Below are 19164 nucleotides of genomic sequence, written 5' to 3' on the forward strand. Positions count from 1 at the left end.
ATACAGAGGTTCACCGTGTGACTGTAGGTGACTTGGTGGCTTCCTTGCATGGTGGTTACAAGGTTGGATACGGTGGCTGGCCAGCGGTTGTGGGTTGGTTGTGAAGGAGCTTTGGCAGTGGGGGTGGTTCACGGTGGTCTGGCTTTCGGTTTCTGCAAGGGTGCACCCTCCACGGTTGGGTTGTGGAGTCAAGGAGGAGGTGTGCCTGGGTTGCCGTTGATTGAGTGGACGCTGGTGGCAGCGGCTGTTCCATGGTGGTCCCGTGGTTGATGCTAGGAAAACTGGCTGCTGGGCTTCACTCGGTGGTGGTGCAGGGATGGCACTATGGGGGGTTGTAACACAGAGGCAACGTGGGCGCTCTTGTTTGGGCTTCCGTGAAGGTCTTGGATGACAACTGGGTGCATAGTTTGATTTTTTTTTCCCAGTGGACGGTCACGCACGACTGCATGCATGGAGGGGATGGCTTCAAAGGGTGCGGCTTAGGGTTTCTGTTTCATGTAGGGGGAGCTTATATAAAACAAAAAATCTACTCAACCTCCTACTATTCACACAACCTCCACACTCCACATTATTTTTAATTTTTATTATTTTTTTCTTTTATTAAATATTTATTATATGAATAATGAATAAAAAATTTGAAATAATTTAAAAAGAATAAACTCAAAAACAAATTTAAAAAAAATATTAAAAATTTAAAAAATTTAAAAAAGTGTGGAGTGTGGAGTGTGGTGGAGGTTGTGTAGCAAAGCTCTATATAAAAAGGCGATATTTGAGAACCCCAACAAAAACCTAAGAAAAACGCGCATGAGAGATGTGCAAAGTGTGGAGTCTGGTAATTGATTCACATGGGATTGGGTTTTGGTGCAAGATTTGGGCCTTTGGGTGATCGGCTAGGTCACATTTTTTAAAAAAAATTTGGGCCCGCGGTTTGAATAGTGAAAGAAATCTATAAAACGCTCTTTCCTGAATTTTGGAGCTCGACTCAAATAAAAAGAAAAAAATCCAACTTGTTTAAAAAATTATCTCCACCCATAAAATAATATTCGAAAAATTTCCACTGGCCTTTTCATATACTTAACACAAAAAACTTGGCGCTAGGCTCGGGTGTTACACATTGGTTGCCCCATCGCCACTCAAACCCTTTTCCCAACTTTTGGTTTTCTCTTAATTAAAACTTAAACCCTTTTTAACAAATTATATCATACTAAAAAGGACCCAAAACTACTTTAATTCTTCTACAAGTTTTTGGACATTTATAATATATGCAAGCAAAACCAAACTTAAGATCGAAGCAACTTTTTTTTTTTTTCCAACGTCTTCTTAATTTTCAACTTGCTATATTTCAAAAGATGTCTTTCCTGTTTTGATTCACGCTAGCTACCTTTCTTTCTTTCTCTAGTAACTAAGATGAACGAGTGATCTTCGAAGAAATCACGTATTCAATCATGCAGAGTAAAGGACTAAAAGTAGAGGAAGAATATATATCCCTGGCTACCCTAAAGATGATCAAGATCAGAATGCATGAGGGAGGCAAGCTTTAGAAGAGACGATCTAGTTGCTTTAGATTCCTTTTTTCTTCTTCTCAATTATCCGTTGTCTCTCCATTAATCTTAGGGGGAGAAACCAAGAACGAAAGACGTACTTCCAGTGTGGAATGGGGATAAGATCAGAGAGACTAGCTAGGAAATGACTCAATGCAATGAACGTGTCGACAACCAAACATTAATCATCACAAAGGCCGACAAAGATGATCATTAATATCTGATTAGAACTTGTCGCATGTGTGGTTATGATCAGTTCAAATGCAGAGATCATAAGCAAGTCCTAAAATTTGTATAAATTCTCATTTTAATCTCTTGGATCTCTTTCTTTGTTTTGTTATTTTTTATGGAAATAATAATATTGTTTATGCGTTCTACCATCTTTCCACTGGTGTTAAAAAATAACGTATATGAAAATAACATGCAACGTACAGGCTGGACTTCAAGATTTGCCGGGGCTACCTTCGGTTGTGAAGTTCGATCCAACTGATCAAGAAATTCTGGAACATTTGGAGGGCAAGGTTCAATCCGATGCTCGAAAGCTTCGCCCTCTTATCGACGAGTTCATCCCTACGATTCAAGGAGAGAATGGAATTTGTTACACCCACCAAGAGAAGTTGCCAGGTGAATTCTAATTAAAGAGCGCCCAATTTCATGCGGTCTTTTCTTTTCTAAAATAATTTAGGTCTAGAATGCTAAGCATGCATGATGGTCTGCAAAAAATAATCTGTGATCTGCCCATGCAAAAATAAGAGCAAAAAATCCGTAGTACTCATACCAATTTTATGGGTTTTTTTATTTTTATTTTTATTTTTTTTAATTTCCAGATTTTTGTGGCTCGTTGTTTTTTCTGAAACATCAGAAATTGTATTCGACTAGCAAAATAATTCATATTATACAAGCTGTCTTTCAGTTAATTCAAGTTGGACTAGTGATTTGCACGTATTCCATCTTCAACGGTGAAGTACAATTTCTTGAAATCCAATCAAGTTTTTACAGAAAAAAAAAACAAACGTGGAAGTACTCACTACAACACTATTTGTCTTTTGTGATAGATGAAACCGTCAAAAAAAATTGCCAAAACGTGTAATGGCCCGGTCCCGCATGGGTCGGAGAGTTACTTCCTAACACTTAAACTCACCTTTCAACAATATAAAAAAAAAACTCCAAATTCCCAACATCATATAGAAAAAAAAATTGATTCAAACCACTATACTTAAATCATCTCACCCAAATCCTCAAAATCTTGATCCTCAGCTGAGTCATCAAAATATCTGAAAAATATTATGGAGATAAGGGATGAGTTATCAGCAACTCAGTAAGCAGAGAGCATATACTAGCATGTAAACATGAGCATTTATAAAGTTTGGTATGCAGAACAAAACATTTACTCTCAGAATGCAAAAACAACATATTTTCTTTCGAAATGTATAAACAAAACTTGTTACAAAACATTAGAGCGAAATTTTCAGAAAAACAAACTTGTTCCAAAAAAAAAAGAAAAAAAGTTCTTTGGCATATCCAAACTGAAACTTTATATTCATATCATCTCATAGCATCACATCGGGACAAATACCATGTTTAACCCCCGTGGTAGGGTTATAAACCACCATTATACCCGTGGCTGGGCCGTATACCATGTTTCACCCCCGTGGTAGGGTTATAAACCACCATTATACCCGTGGCTGAGCCGTATTCCATGTTTCACCCCCGTGGTAGGGTAATAAACCACCATTATACCTGTGGCTGGGACTTAACAGAAATAGAACGGAACATTATCAGAAACCAGATCACATTCAAATACAGAATCAGAACTTTATGCCAAGGTTTTTAGATGACACATCATATCAAAACAAAATACTGAATAGCTTTAGATCATTTCACATGTTCGAAATAAACATAATCCAAAACATCTTCATTTATTCATCGCAAAAACTTTTAAATTTTCATATTCGCTCCTTTTGCATAGTTCAGAAACATAATGCGCAAAATTAGCTCATGTTTACACCAGTCATGACAGAAAATAATTTCTCTTATACAGAATTTATGCATATGCAGAATAGACATCCGAGGTTGTTTTCAGATCATTTCTTTTAAAAAACAGACATGTTTATTTTCAAAGTCAATCTCATTTTATTTCTTTTATGCAAAACTAGTATATGAACCCCGCTTACCTGGGCTTCTTAGTATTTTTTTCAAAATTTTCCTCAAAATGTCGAACAATAATTAATCGTCACCTATAAAATAATCAAGTAATTCCCGTAAATTTCCAATCAAACACGTATATATCAATATTTAAACCTAAAAATCAACCTAATGTAATTCCTCAAAACCTAAAATTCCCATAATTCCTAAAATATAATCATTTTCCAAACCCATAAATATCCACTTAGATTCTCCGACTAAAACCTTAAATATTGTAAAAAATATTTCTATAAAAAAAAAACATTTTTTGTATCTATATAAAGCAAAACTAGATTCAGTTTAAAAGAATATAACTACAAATTTTCTAAAAACCTTTAAGACCCAAGGTAAAATCAGTGAATTCACGCCCAAAAATATAAAGATATGCTTTGGCAGAGTTTGGCTTATAACTCAAGGGGGTAAAATTGTAATCTCCCTGTTCTGAAACCTTCCCTAACCTTACGTAAAGGGCAACGCACCTCTTTTATTTCTTGTTGCAGGGAAGACTCGGTCGTGCAATGGAGGCTCACCGTGGGTAGTTGTGACGGAACTGGATGGCTTGGGGTGGCGTGAGGTGGCCCACGGAACTCTCTGAGCAAGTGGCGTCGAAGTGAAGGGGCTGGTGCCGTGGGGTGGTTGGGTTAACTCTCGGTGGGTGAAACAATTCTCATGCTTCGGTGTGGCAGATCATAGCAGCACTTGCAGTGGTTTTCTAATGGCTGGGCAACGATGTCAGGGGGTGGAGTTGGGGCGTGGGTGGCTAGCGACGCCGTTAGACGTCGGTCGTGGAGTGGGCTGAGAGCTCAAAATAGTGCTCTGTTTTTAAGCATGCAAAACAGGGGCTGCGGCTGTGGCTATTGAGGCGGTCTTCATGCATGGAGGCTGAGGAAAAAGAATAGGTTGATGATGGTGGCTGTGGTGTACGGCGGAGGAGCTGGAGCTCCAGTGAGGGTTAAGTGGAGGTGGCGCACGGTGTGGTGGAGATGTAGTGCATGCACAGGTTGAGCCGATTTTGTATGGGGAGGTGGCTTGAGTTCTGGATGGTGTAGCGGCACTCTAGTCTAGGTTAGAGATCACTTCCGTCTTCTACGTACGAGTTCTATCTATATATGGGGACGGTTCTAGTGAAAAAAAGAATGAGACGTGCGTGAACTGAAGTTAACGTGTGAGAACGTGGGTGGTTGGAAACACAAAACAAAAAAGAAAATATATAAATATATATAATAATAATCCAACAATACCAATTTGGATCTGGGTGTTACAAAACGTCACTAAAGATATTTGGCGACGATTTGAAACCGTCACCTAATGTGCGTCACAGAAAATAATTGGTGACAGTTTACTGTTGAATCGTCACTAAAAATATTTTTAGAGACGGTTGGAGGTGTTCTGTTTGGTTGAACATTCGAATGTTCCTTTTTTTGTGATGGTTAAGAACTGTCACAGAAAGTAACGTTTAAACGTCAAATTGAACGTTCGAACGGCAACCCAACCGATTGGCGTTCAAATGAGAGAAGTTGATGTTCGTTGATTAAGTTCGAATGTGTCATCTTTATGTTCGAACGTTTATGCATCCGAACGTTAATTATAATAAACGTTCGATTATCCGTTCAAACGTTAATGGACCAATGTTCAAACGTTACGGGTTTAACGTTCGGACGTTATTTCTAATGTAAACGAATGAGCGTTCGAATGCAAGTGGTACGTTTTGAGGTTTGTTCGAATGTTAATCGTTTAATCATTTGAACGTTTTGTTTGTTTGAGGGTCAATACGTTCGAACGTAGATGCCTACGTTCGAATGTTACTGTAAAATTTTATGTATTCACATTCAAACGTTGGTTCGAATGGGAACCAATGTTCGAATGTTTTTACTTTACATTCAAACGTACAGATCAGAAATACTAATTTCATAAAATTTAAAAGCATACAAATTGTATTATATTACATAACATCAATTAACAAATAACAAAGTCTTATAAAATTTTAAAATTAGATATTAAAACTAGCCATCACTACTGATAAAATTTGTTTCTTCTTTTTCCCTCGCCCACCGTGATTTTGTTGCAACGACATAACACACTCCATTTGTACCATCATCTTCCGTTGTACTTGCTCTTGGTCTTCACTGCGTATTCTTTCCTCTTGGTCTCTCTGTTGGTCTTGCAACCGCATCTCTAAATGAGACTGTCGTTCTAAGAGAGACTCTAACTCTTAATGTCTTGACCTCATATACTGATTCTCACGCCGTGCAGCTTCTAAATCTTTGGTAAGATTATTAATTTGTGAAGTCGATGAGGTTGTGGAGGATGAACATCTATGTTTGATAGATCGTCTCAAATCTCTTGCCATACTAGACTACGGCCCAAACACTTACGTGAATATGTCTATGTCGCTAGGAGAGGATTCCCCAGAAGCCGACTGTATCTCCATAATTTTTTCCTGCAATTTGAAAGATAATGTTCGTTAATAAGTAAAGTATTAAAAGAAATAGAAATAAAAAAAAAATTAGTCACATGTTACATAATTTATTTAACAAAATTAACATTGCTTACATAATTATCTGTAGAGACATGATCCATCCACTCACTATGCTCATTAGTGTGAGCCGCAGCATAGACATGAATGAGGGAAAAGTTTTCAGGATCATCATGTCTCTAACAAAGCGAAATTAGCAATTTTAAAGAGATAATGTTAGTATTTAATTAAAAGAATATCAGAAAAATAAATGAATTCTATAATTTTTTAATTACCATTTTTTCAGCAAGACGGTAGAATGACCTTGAACCGGCATGATGGTGGATAGTCAGAGCGGATCTATTCTGTGCATTTGTAGAACTCAAGTGCTACAAAATATATTAAGAATGTTAATTGTAATATGCATACATATAATATATAGAACGAATATGAATGTAAATAATTAAAAGATATAAATGTAAAATACCTGATAATCTGGAGATGCGAAAAGATCACAACACTTTCTCTAATCATCTAACTTCATATGCTGGAAAGGAGACTGTGCAACCTCTTCCAACGTCTGAAACTTCTTGAAGTGGTCATGACATCGTCCCTTATGATGTCGGGATAATGTAGCCATCAACGCATTCATGGTTCTCAAATCCTCGCTACAGCCAAAGTCGAGGTTGAATTCATCCTTACAAGTGAACCAGGTAAAAAATATGAATTATTAATCTAGGTGAAAAAAATGTACTCTCAATGTAAACTCACCAACACACGACTTCGTATGTGCTTCTTAATGTCATTCGGAACATGTCGCCATGAGCTCACTTAAAATAGAGCATAAGCTCGAACTAATGTGCCAATATAGTAGGAAAGCGCTACACTATCATCCACTCCTCCAGTGGAATTATCTGGAATGGTGAGCTTGAGTTTTCTGTACCCTTTGTTTTTCTCAAGAGAAATGCCACGTGTATAGCCACGACCGCGACGTGCAGATGCATCAACTACATGATAATAGATAATATAATTATAGTTATATAGTTATTGAGACAAAAGTATTAACTATATAATTAATTATCAACGACAATATTTCCTTACTAGTTGGTGTGGACTGGTTGTTGTTCTCTTGCGTGTTAACTTGATATTCAGGAGCAGATTCCTCGAGTGGGGAGTCCTCAATGGGTTCGAGACTTGGACTTGGCGGAGGCACATTTCTTCGTTGTTGTTCTGGCGGCATTCTTGAGAATAATTAATTATATCAAAGAAAATTAATTAGAATAAATGTTGAAAATTCAAGATATTTTAAATGTCACTTATATGAATAAAATATTTTGTACTTTTATGGTTCATCTTCAGATGTATTTTCCATGCTTGTTTCATAATCTCCCTCAATAACATCTTCATCATCATCATGCACCTATTCTTCATCCTTCTTATCCACCTCCTGGCCGGATTATGCTTCGTCTTCATCTCTGACTCTTATTCTTCTTCCTTCTCACTTACTTGAATTGAATGATCATTTAATACGGACGGGTCGAGATGGACGGGTGGGATATCATCTCTACACAAGGGGAGTGCACCGAGGTCAACAAACAAGTTATTACCCTCTCCATCTTCCTGGTATGCCTCTACAATCAGAGTGTCATCTTCATCTCTACTATTCTCGTAATCTGCACTCGTTCCTGCTTCGTATATATTTCGAGGGACAAATTTCTGTACGGCTCGCCAAGTTATCTCTCTACTATCTTCATCAGTACTTTTCATTGAATCAATCAAGCAATAGACTTAGGTAGCTTGGCAAGCTAATACGAATGGATCATCTTCGTACCATTTAGATGTAGTATTTACACTCGTAAAGTGATTATCCCTATGTATCGAAACCCGACCACCGCCTAGATCCCACCAATCACATTTAAAGACATATGTTACAAACCCACCTAGATATTTCAATCCGATAATATCACGTATAACACCATAATAGTCAATATCATCTGTTCCATGACTCCCCTCGACCAACACACTAGAGTTTTGAGTCTTTCTATTATGTTCACGGTCCAGAGTATGGAATCTGTAATCTCGAACCGTGCATGTAGTGTATTGAAGTGCTCTATTTGAGAGACCACGGGCCAATGCATACAATTCAGAAGAAATTGATCCGGAATCACGAGCACATTGTTCCAAAATCTAACAATTGAAATAATATATATTTATTATTTCAGTTTCCAAAGTTAAAAGTATCAAAATATAATATATATATATATATATAATTTTAGTTCATACACGTTCTTCAAACCATCCGGAAAATTTTTTTCTCGTGTCTTGCCTCTATGTTTTCTACGCCTTCCGTCCTGAGTTTGTCAATGTGCTCACTATTATAGATAAATGTAAACGAAGTTTATTTTGATCACAATAGTTATAGTTAAACTTGAAGAACATTAGAATTATTCGAAGCATGAAACGACATACCTGAGATAATCATCAATCTCCTGGCAATTATTTAGCACATACCACCGAACTTTATCCAACTCACCATCAATTAAATCGTAACCCATTTGTGCACCCAATGGTCGTACATTATGCGAAAACACTAATAGTTCATGAGGAGGTGGAGCAGCAAGATCAACATTTCTCTTTTGACGATTAAATTGTGTCTCAACACCACAAAAATATAGAAAGCAAAATGTTAACCATTCAGCGTGTATATAGGCCACTGCTATTGAACCCTCAGCTCTGGCTTTATTCCCAACAATGTGCTTCAGTCGACCCAAATACCTTTCAACTGGATACATCCAATAGAACTGCACCGATCCACCCAACATTACCTCTCGCGGTAAATGTATTGCTAAATAGACCATGACATCAAAAAGTGATGTTGGAAACATCAGCTCGAATTTACAAAGTATAGTAGCAATGTCTTCTTTCAATTTCCGCAATACATCTCGATTTACTACCCGAGCGCACAAATCCTTAAAAAACATACAGAGTTCAGATATGGCGACTCGTACATTAGATATCAGCTTCCCACAAATTCCCACAGGTAATAACTTATGCAAAAATACGTGACAATTATGACTTTTCAATCTATTGATTTTCCAGTCATCAGGACTCACGCATCTACCAATATTTGAAGCATAACCATCTGGCAATTTCACACCTTGCAACCATTTGTAAAAGTCCATCATCTCTTCCCTCATCATCGTCAAACATGCATGCGGCATGACCACCCTATTGCCTTCCACCCATAAATGTAGATTATGTTTAATTCCCATGCTATCAAGATCTTTTCTCATCTTGATCGTGTCCTTCGTCTTTTTGTTAATACTCATCAATGTACTCAGTATATTATCACAAATATTATTCCCTATGTGCATTACATCCAAACTATGTCGCAACATACAAGACGACCAATACGGGATGTCAAAAAAAATACTATGCTTTGTCCAATTCAATTTTGCTGTGCCTCGTTTTCTCTTGTTCTTTCCTCGACTTTTGCCAAAATTGTTCGTTCTAACATGTACCAGTTGTTCCACTATCTCTTCCCCAAACAGCTCTTTTGGTGCAATTCTATCCTCTACTCTACCATCAAACTTAGCACATTCTCTTCTCCATGCATGATTTGCTGATAGATAACGTCGATGACCCATGAAATACAATTTCTGAGAATATTTTAACCACTCACTAGCAGTTTCTTTGTTACACATCGGACACACTAACTTCCCTTTCGTACTCCAGTCGAAAAGATTCTCATATGCCGGAAAATCATTTATGGTCCACATTACCGCAGCATGCATCAGAAAAGATGTCGACGTGGATGCATCATAAGTTCTAATGCCTATTTCTCATAACTCTTTCAGCTCTTCAATCAACGGCTGGATGAATACGTCAATGTCATTCCAGGTGATCTCGGGCCGGGGATAAGTAAAGTTAACAAAAAGTTGGGTGCCTTCATGTACCTCCATGGTGGAAGATTGTACGGAATCAACACTACAGGCCAAGTGCTATAGCTTGTACTCATATTCCCAAAAGGGTTGAATCTATTGGTTGTGAGTCCCAAGGACACGTTTCGTGCTTCTATCCCAAACTCTAGATATTGATTATCGAAAGACTACCACGCAAGTGAGTCAGCAGGGTGCCTCATATATGCGTCATCCTTAACCTTTTTCTCCTCGTGTCATCTCATATCGTGAGCTGTTTTCTTATGCATATATAGTCTTTGCAACCTAGTTTTCAAGGAAAAATATCGCAACACTTTAACCGCAATACAGATAATATAATCCCAAACTGTTCACACTGGATAATTCAGGAATTAATGGACATAGGAATGTACACTAATTCCTAAACGGGTCTTAGGTTATTTATGCATTGTCACAACATATCTATCAAAAAACACTACAAGCAATATCTCCATGTCGTTTGAATTAACAATGTCACATCCTAATAGTGTTATATTGTTAAACTAGAGAGAGATAGAAGATTATGTGAACAAGTTTCCTATTAGTACACAACGAGAAAGAATGATCTTGAAGAAATGTCTAAACTTTAGTCTAATTACTTAACCGTCACAAACTGTCCGACCTTGACAACTCGAAAGGCCAGAGAGACTTTGAGAGTCAAGCAATTTGACAGACATTTATTCAAGATCATACTTTCCCGGGGTGTATAAGACACTAAACTTGTTTACATATTCTTTCATATCTCTCTAGTTTAACAATATAACACAATACGAATGTGACATTGTTAATTTATAAAAAAATTAAAACTTAATAGTTATGGAATCGAAACTTCAGACTTTTCAACAGGCAACAAAGCTTTTTGGCGTGATTTTGGATTGGCTGGGGCTATCCTATGCGAAATACTGTAATAATTGATCTCGAATTATTATTCCTAGATTATAATTTTAATTATTATTATATATCTTAGGACATTGTTAATTGGCACCTCCCCATAATTTTAATTCTTATTATATAATTTTTATTGTAATTGTTATATATAATTTCAGAGATTATTATATAAGTTTAATTATTATCATTCTTAAAGTATAATTTTAATTGTTATACTTAATTGAGTGAGTTATTTATTTATATAGACAATACATATATAATTTCTCTATAAGCATTTATTTGATCCTTATTTATTTACTCTCTATTTTATTATAAAAAGTATATTTATTTATTCCAATTCTCTACTTATTTGGTAGGTTCAACACTTTTCCCTTATTTTTACTTTATTTATATATATATATATATATATTTAATAATATAATGGTTTGGAACCTCACAATGGTAAGAATATTTAATAAGTAATTATTAATTATAGTTATTGTATGTTCCCATTATACTTTATATATAGTTAAGTTATATACTTCTTTTTTCTTCTTTTTTAAATTAAATTTTATACTATAGTTATAACTTGAATAATAATCATATTCTAACTAAATTAGTATGAATATATTATATATACTTATTAAATGTTAAATATTAAGTATCATATTAAATGCATATTAAACGTTTTTAATCTTTACTTAAATTAAGAGTCTAAACTTATAATTTTCTTGTTAAAAAACAAATTCAAAACATACAAAAAAATTCACATAAATATTAAAAACTAAACACAATATATTTCTAACCATGTAACATATTCAAACAATAATCACAATATTTTAAATCCATATAATAATGAACACCATAAACTCATAAACTATTAACAAAATTCACAAACAATAATTACAATTATTTCAAGAGGAAGCATAAAATCACATGTACATGTATTAACGTATTCCTAAACTTGAGAAATATAACTAGCACTCACAAATTCTTCAAAACCAAAAAATATTTTATCAAAATTTTCACATAAATCCAAAACCTAAAGACAATATATTTTTAACCATGTAAACATATTCAAACAAAATTCACAAACAATAATCACAATATTTCAAATCCATATCACAATATATTCACAATATTTCCACAACAATATTTATACACATATTAATTTATCAATGAATACCATAAACTCACAAACTATTCAAAAACTATACAAACAATAATTACAATATTTCAAGAGTAAGCATAAAATCTATAAACACATTGCTAAAGTTTAGAAATATACCTAACACTCACAATATTCTTTTACAAATCAAAAGCTTCCAACTTGCCAAAACAACAAATATTTCAAAACAATACAACACTAACTTATTAGAAATATATATAACAAAAACACAAGACAAATATTATAAAATTCAGGAAAATACAAAAGAAAAATCATTTTTTCTTACCAAAGCTCAACTTAACTCTCACTCTAACACTCTCTCACTCTATCTCTCTCTAACCCAGGTCCCTTTCTCACTCTAACTCTCTCTCTCTTACCCATGAAGACTCTCTCTCACGTCTCTCTCTGTTGCTCGCACGAGAGAAGTAGCAGAGATGAATTTGCTGCCTCCCGTGCGTGTATTCATTCAATTATAAATTTTTAAAGATCACGTTCGAACGTTTAAGTTGTACGTTTGAACGTTATAATATCCCACCCAATTCTTAGTAACCGTTCGAACGTTAAAAAACTCGGGCATGTTTTCTACGAAAGACATTCGAACGTTCAGATCATCACAGAGATACCTAAATCGAGTGGAAAATTTTCCGCACTTTTATTTTCATGTTCGAACGTTAAGAAATTTCCCGTTCGAACGTTTACCATTCCCAATTATTTTCATCGATGACATTCAAACGTAAAATTTCAACGTCCAAACGTTCAGATCATTACAGAGATACCTAAATCGAGCGAAAAATTTCCCGCACTTTTATTTTCATGTTCGAACATTATAAAATTTACGTTCAAATGTTTACCAATTCCAAATGATTTCATCGACTAATGTTTGAACGTAAAATTTCAACGTCCGAACGTTGAGATCATCAGAGAGTTATGTAAATCGAGCGGGAAATTTCCCGCACTTTTATCTTCATATTCGAACGTTATAAAATTTACGCTCAAATGTTTACATTGAAAATGTACATTTGGTGAAAATGTACGTCCGCACGTTTCAGATCATCACAATGATGACTAAACCGAGGGGGAAGTTTTTCGTATTTTTCACATTCTAACTTTTTGTCACTATTTTCTTCTTTCATACATAAAACTAACAACAAAACTTCTATATATATATATATATAAAATACACTACATACTATATAGTAATGATTTTCTAGAATCACATCATCTGAGGGTCATAATTTGTATGACTTTCAACTTCATCCAACCCAGATCAATACTGTTCATAAATATATGACTTTCAACTTCATTCAACCCTATCGCACACAAATTTTTATACCATCAACATGGATACTTAATGTAACCACGACAATCAGCAGAGGTTCGTACGACTGTGACTCACTTAATGGACACCTATATCGATGTCTGAAGATACGTACGGCCCACTTCATAGCCATAAACGCAACAAATGAAGGTACGCAACTACAACGTGATCACCAAGCTAGTTAGCTAGTCAGTCCTCTATATATTTATTACTTGTAACACAATCCTGGAGGATGTTTGAACATTACTTTGAAAACAAAAGGGATCGATCAATATAATTTTCTTGTTAAACATATTCAATAAAAATTCAAAGACAATAATCACAATATTTCAAATCTATTTCACAACAACAATAATATTCTCACAACAATATTTCTACACATATTAGTTCATCAATGAATACCATAAACTCACAAACTATTCATAAAATTCACAAACAATAATCACAATTATTTCAAGAGTAAGCATAAAATTACAACATGTATAAACATATTGCTAAACTTTAGAAATATAACTAACACTCACAAATTCACTGATTGTCATTCATTAGGGAGAATAATTTGATTTCAATTAATCTATTTAGGAATTTGTACACTAGAATTTTGGATATTAGATTGTAAAAATAAAATATATCGTTTTGGGCTAGTAATAAGAGTTTGTGGTTCTAATGTTCTTTTCATTAGTTTATAATGGATCATATATATAATATATTATATATTATATTATATATAATATAATATTAGTCATATAATTTACTCTATATATAATAATGTATTATATAGTATATGTATTATATATAATATAGTATATAATACATTATATATATAATACACAGTATATATCTATATATACTATAATATACTATATATATTATAATATAATATTATATATATTATGCTATATTTTATAGACTATAGTATACATTATAATATATAACATATATTAATAATATAATATATTATAGTCATTATTTTGAAAAATAAATTGAAAAACGTTCGAATGTAATAAGAATTATGTTCGAACGTTTATTGTATATAAGGCCAAAACAAAATAGCGAACCGTCATTTTCACCGTTATCTAACTTCGTTTCGTTTGGACGCCGCCGCTCCTCCATCGCTACCGTCGTCAAATTCTGTCACAACCGTCACTAAAAGGTAGGCATTCATCTTTTAATCAAATAACATGTATTTTATTTGAGATTTGGATTCGGTTTTGTTTAAAATGGGTCAAGTGGTGGTCGGATTTTCAACTTCATTTTTCGGCCCCCACGGTTGGCCATTGGCCAAATAGTCACTGTAGAAATGTTTATTGAAGTGTATACTTCATTTCTTCGGTGGCATTTCGGCATTTAGAACCTTGTATACTGATTTTTGAGATTTCAATAATGGCTGAGTCGACTCAGCCATTCTGTGTCTTAATGTTCGAACGTTTGACCAACACGTTCGAACATACGGCGCTTCAATTAAATATTCATTAAGGCTTCTACGTTCGTACGTATATTGTTTTATATTCGGACGTTATTTTTTGTAAAATTTACGTCCAAACGTTTAATTATAACGTCCAAACGTACTAATTTTTATATTTATTTATGCTTCAAAGTTTGGACGTGTATACTTTACGTTCGCACGTAAAATACATACTTGCGAACGTACATTATTTAAATTTATTTACTACTTATGTTCGAACGTGTATGTTATACGTTCTTAATATGTGTTTTACGTGCGAACGTAAAGTATACATGTTCGAACGTTTTATCTTAACGTTCGAACGTTAAGTTTATTATGTTCGAACGTTAATGCAGAGTAGCTTAAAATTAACACAAAAAATGAATCATTTTAAATAATTTTTTTTCCTTTTTCTATTTTCAAGATATGGCTCATCATCTGCATATTAGGAAACGAGGGAGGGAAGGAGCCACTCAGGACATTGCTCGTATTGGGGCTCGTACTGCTATGGTAGAGTGAGAGGTCCTGATTAATGAGTTCGACGAACACCTATGGGAGCAGACGAACTTGACAGATGTTTTCGTCAGTAGAGGCTGGGGAAATATCTACACATTAAGAGGGAAGGTATACCCCTGAATGGTTCAAAAGTTCTATATGGGGATGTGTGAGATGCCTTAGTACACATCCTCTCACACTGATAATGTACGCGGTGTTTTCATTGAGATTTCACCAAATGTCATCGTCGAGCACCTCAGGACTCATCGAGGAGTTGAGACATCTGCATATGCTACACCCCGTGAGGATGTAGGCACTTCAGCATCGTCTACAGGCTTTCCATTTGAGTTAGCATCAGCTAGAGATGTAGATCGGTCAAAGGCTGAGGATACTGGCCTCGAGGCTAAGGATGATGACCGAGACGAAGATTTCTACGTCCTCATCGAGAGGGACCTCATGCAGAACGAGAGGAAGAATGCCTTCAGCCAGAACCATCTGCTACCTTTCTTCTGCTTGTTGCACCTTAATGTTGCAACAAACGTGGATCCTGTGGCACATAAAACCACATTTAGTCGGATTCGGGCACAGTTTTTTATACGAGTGGCACGTGGAGATCCCATAGATTTGCCACTGCACATCTGTGAGAGGATCCGTTAAGAGGCGAGCATCATCTCTATGGATAATCTCCCAAACGGTGTCTTGATCAGCCGACTATTACTTGCACCAAGAGTGCCAACTCAACCAGAGGAGCATGTCAAAGATCAGATGAGCCCCTTCGACATGACCACGCATCGATGTAGCATTGGACATGCGAGATGACGTCAGCCACCCCCTGTAAAGGATCTAGTTCCTCCGACGCAACCTGAGCCAGGTCATGTGGGGAGTAATAGTCAACAGCCGCCGAGTACATCTGCGTGAGATGCGCGGCCTACTTGGGTTGATGCGGTGATCTCACAGTTGACTGCGTACATCGATCGTAAGATTGATCGATCGCTAGCGGCTATAGAGGCGTCTGTCTCTGAGATCGCCCATCGTATAGGTATCATCAACGACAAGGTTGATACCTTGACTAAGGAGGTACAAAATTTGAATTTTGCGAACAACACTATTATCTGAGTGTTGTTTAAGAAATTCGATCATATTTTATATTTTATTTTTATTATATGTAAAGAAAAATATTGTTTAATATTTCTATGGTTTTTCACTATTCAATTCTCAATCTTATTTAATGTTATATTTTCCATCTTTAATTCTAAATTACTGCACTTCAAATATATATAAACACAAATATATATTTATATATTACAAAATGTGTATATATAAATATATACAATGCAATTATATGGACTTGTTCACAAATTATACACTATAAAAACCACATAATTTTTAAATTAGAGTCATATTTAATTTAAATTTAGAATTAACATTTGAACGTTAGTAATTAACGTTCGCATGTTGGCGCAAAACATTTTACGTTCGAACGTTGGCACGAAAATATTTCACGTTCGCACGTAAGTAGCCACAATGTTCGAACATATATGTGACGTTCGAATGTAAATTTCTCATACGTAGGAACGTAAAAAAAAATCTCATCTGTCTTTAGTGATGGTTTCCAGAAACTGTCATAATAAAAGTTTTTTAGTGACGGTTTGGGGACTGTCACAATTTCCCAACCGTCACTAAAAAGTAATTGTGTTGTAGTGGTACTACTACTGTACGTAGAGATTTCCTGTTTTGTTTGTCTCTTAGAATGTTGAGTACTAGAATCTGGAAAGAAAAACTAATATTTTGGGATGCACCTGTTTTAATTTCTCTCAATATAGCTTAAGATATATACATCCGGGAAACCCAATCTAGTCGAAATGTTAATCCGTCTTAATTTCATGTACAACCACCTTTTAGTATGAAAAATAAAAAACACTTCAACTACCCCTTATAGCTAGTTAACAAGAAAATTAGTTATTTGTGGCAAGTTATTTTTCACGAAAATAATTAATTCTTACTAAAACTTTTCGTCACAAATAGTCATTCTCATTGTAAATAATCAGTCACAAATTTTCATTTTTTTTTTTATAGCTAGCACGCAATGGGAGAGCCAAAATTCCACTACGGTGTGCTCAACTTTTTTATATAACTTTGTGAAAGTGCGGTTTATTATGCTATGTATACTAGCAAAAAAATTATTTAAGGTCTAAGTTAATTTTTAAGCTTTTAAGGAGAGATTTGGATATATAGTGAGTTAAGATGAGATGAAATGAGATGAAAGTTGAATAAAATATTATTAGTATATTATTTTTTTAATATTATTATTATTTTAAAATTTAAAAAAATTATAATAATTAGATGAGATACATTGAGATGATTTAGAAGGATTTTGTTAATCCAAACCGGGCAGAGAACTTTTGAGAGTCAAAGGAGTTAAAAAGTTTTTTTTTTTTTTTTGATAAAAAAAGTTTTTATTATATGTTCTGGGGTCAATTAATGGTGCTTATATTTTTCCTAATTAATTTATTCTACTTATCTTTCTTTTCCTTTGATTCGGAGACGCGTGGCTTCAACAAGACATCTATAAAGTTAACTGAAGATAATTGGGAGTTCCAGTCGGCTGTAGTACTACTACGTATATACTTAGGCTTCACGTTTATTAATAGTACATTTTGAACACAAGATTAATGCGTATAATATTCTCGATCCATTGATGCCATATATCCCTACTAATATATAATATTGCAGGAGTTAGCAAAGATGGCCTAGTCCGTCACTTCTTTCACAGGCTAGGCCGTCGAAAGCGTACACGACGGGGACTCGAAAACGGCGAAAGGTGCAAACTGACATGGAAGGTGGTGAGACGAGGTGGCATAAAACAGGAAAGACAAGGCCAATCTTGGACAGTTGCAAGCTGAAAGGTTATAAGAAGATACTTGTACTCTACACCAACTATGGAAAGAAAAGAAAGCCTGAGAAAACGAACTGGGTAATGCATCAATACCACCTTGGAAATAATGAAGAAGAGAAGGATGGAGAGTTAGTGGTGTCAAAAGTTTTCTACCAAACCCAGCCAAGACAGTGCGGTTCCTTGATCAGTAAGGACTCATCAGTTTCTTCAAAATCAAAGGGACAAAATCATGCACATCAAGGTGGTACAGCTGGTCTTAGAAAAAATGCACTCTTTGAGTTCTATAATTCTTCTTTGATATCCTTTGATCAGGGCAGCAAAACTAGGGCTAGCACTCCTCAACTACTTTCTCATTTTCCCAGTCAGTGATGTATCTTCTTTTATTTCTTGAAAGAAATGAATAAAAAATAACTTTATGGAGTTATAATAATTTAATGTGCATGATATGTATATTTTGGAGGGATATATATATATATATATTTATATATATATTTATATGAAGGTGGCAGCTGGGGAATAAGGATGATTTGTGTACGTAACGTTTTGAAGAGTACGTAGTCCTTTCAGGAGGAAACTGAAAATTTGGCAATAATTCTCTCTCTTCCTCTTTTTTTTTTTTAATTCTCAAATAATGGTAATAAATAATTTTGCCAGAAACATATTAACCAAATAAATAGAAGGGTGGGGATCAAAGTTTGAAATTCCGATTAGATGATCATTCCAGTTTGACCACCGAAATGGTTTATTTCAGTATCGATACAATGTATCGATTCGAGATTACAAATATATACAAATAAATATATATATAAACTGATAATTAATGAAATAAATACACATAGA

General features: G+C 34.8%; 1 pseudogene; it reads left to right on the forward strand.

Annotated features, from left to right (window-relative positions):
* The first annotated feature begins 1758 nt into the window (after window positions 1-1758).
* On the forward strand, window positions 1759-18693 carry LOC118348518 (annotated as a pseudogene).
* Window positions 18694-19164: the final 471 nt, after the last annotated feature.

The sequence above is a fragment of the Juglans regia genome, chromosome 1, assembly GCF_001411555.2.
Source record: "Juglans regia cultivar Chandler chromosome 1, Walnut 2.0, whole genome shotgun sequence".
Classification (NCBI taxonomy): domain Eukaryota; kingdom Viridiplantae; phylum Streptophyta; class Magnoliopsida; order Fagales; family Juglandaceae; genus Juglans; species Juglans regia.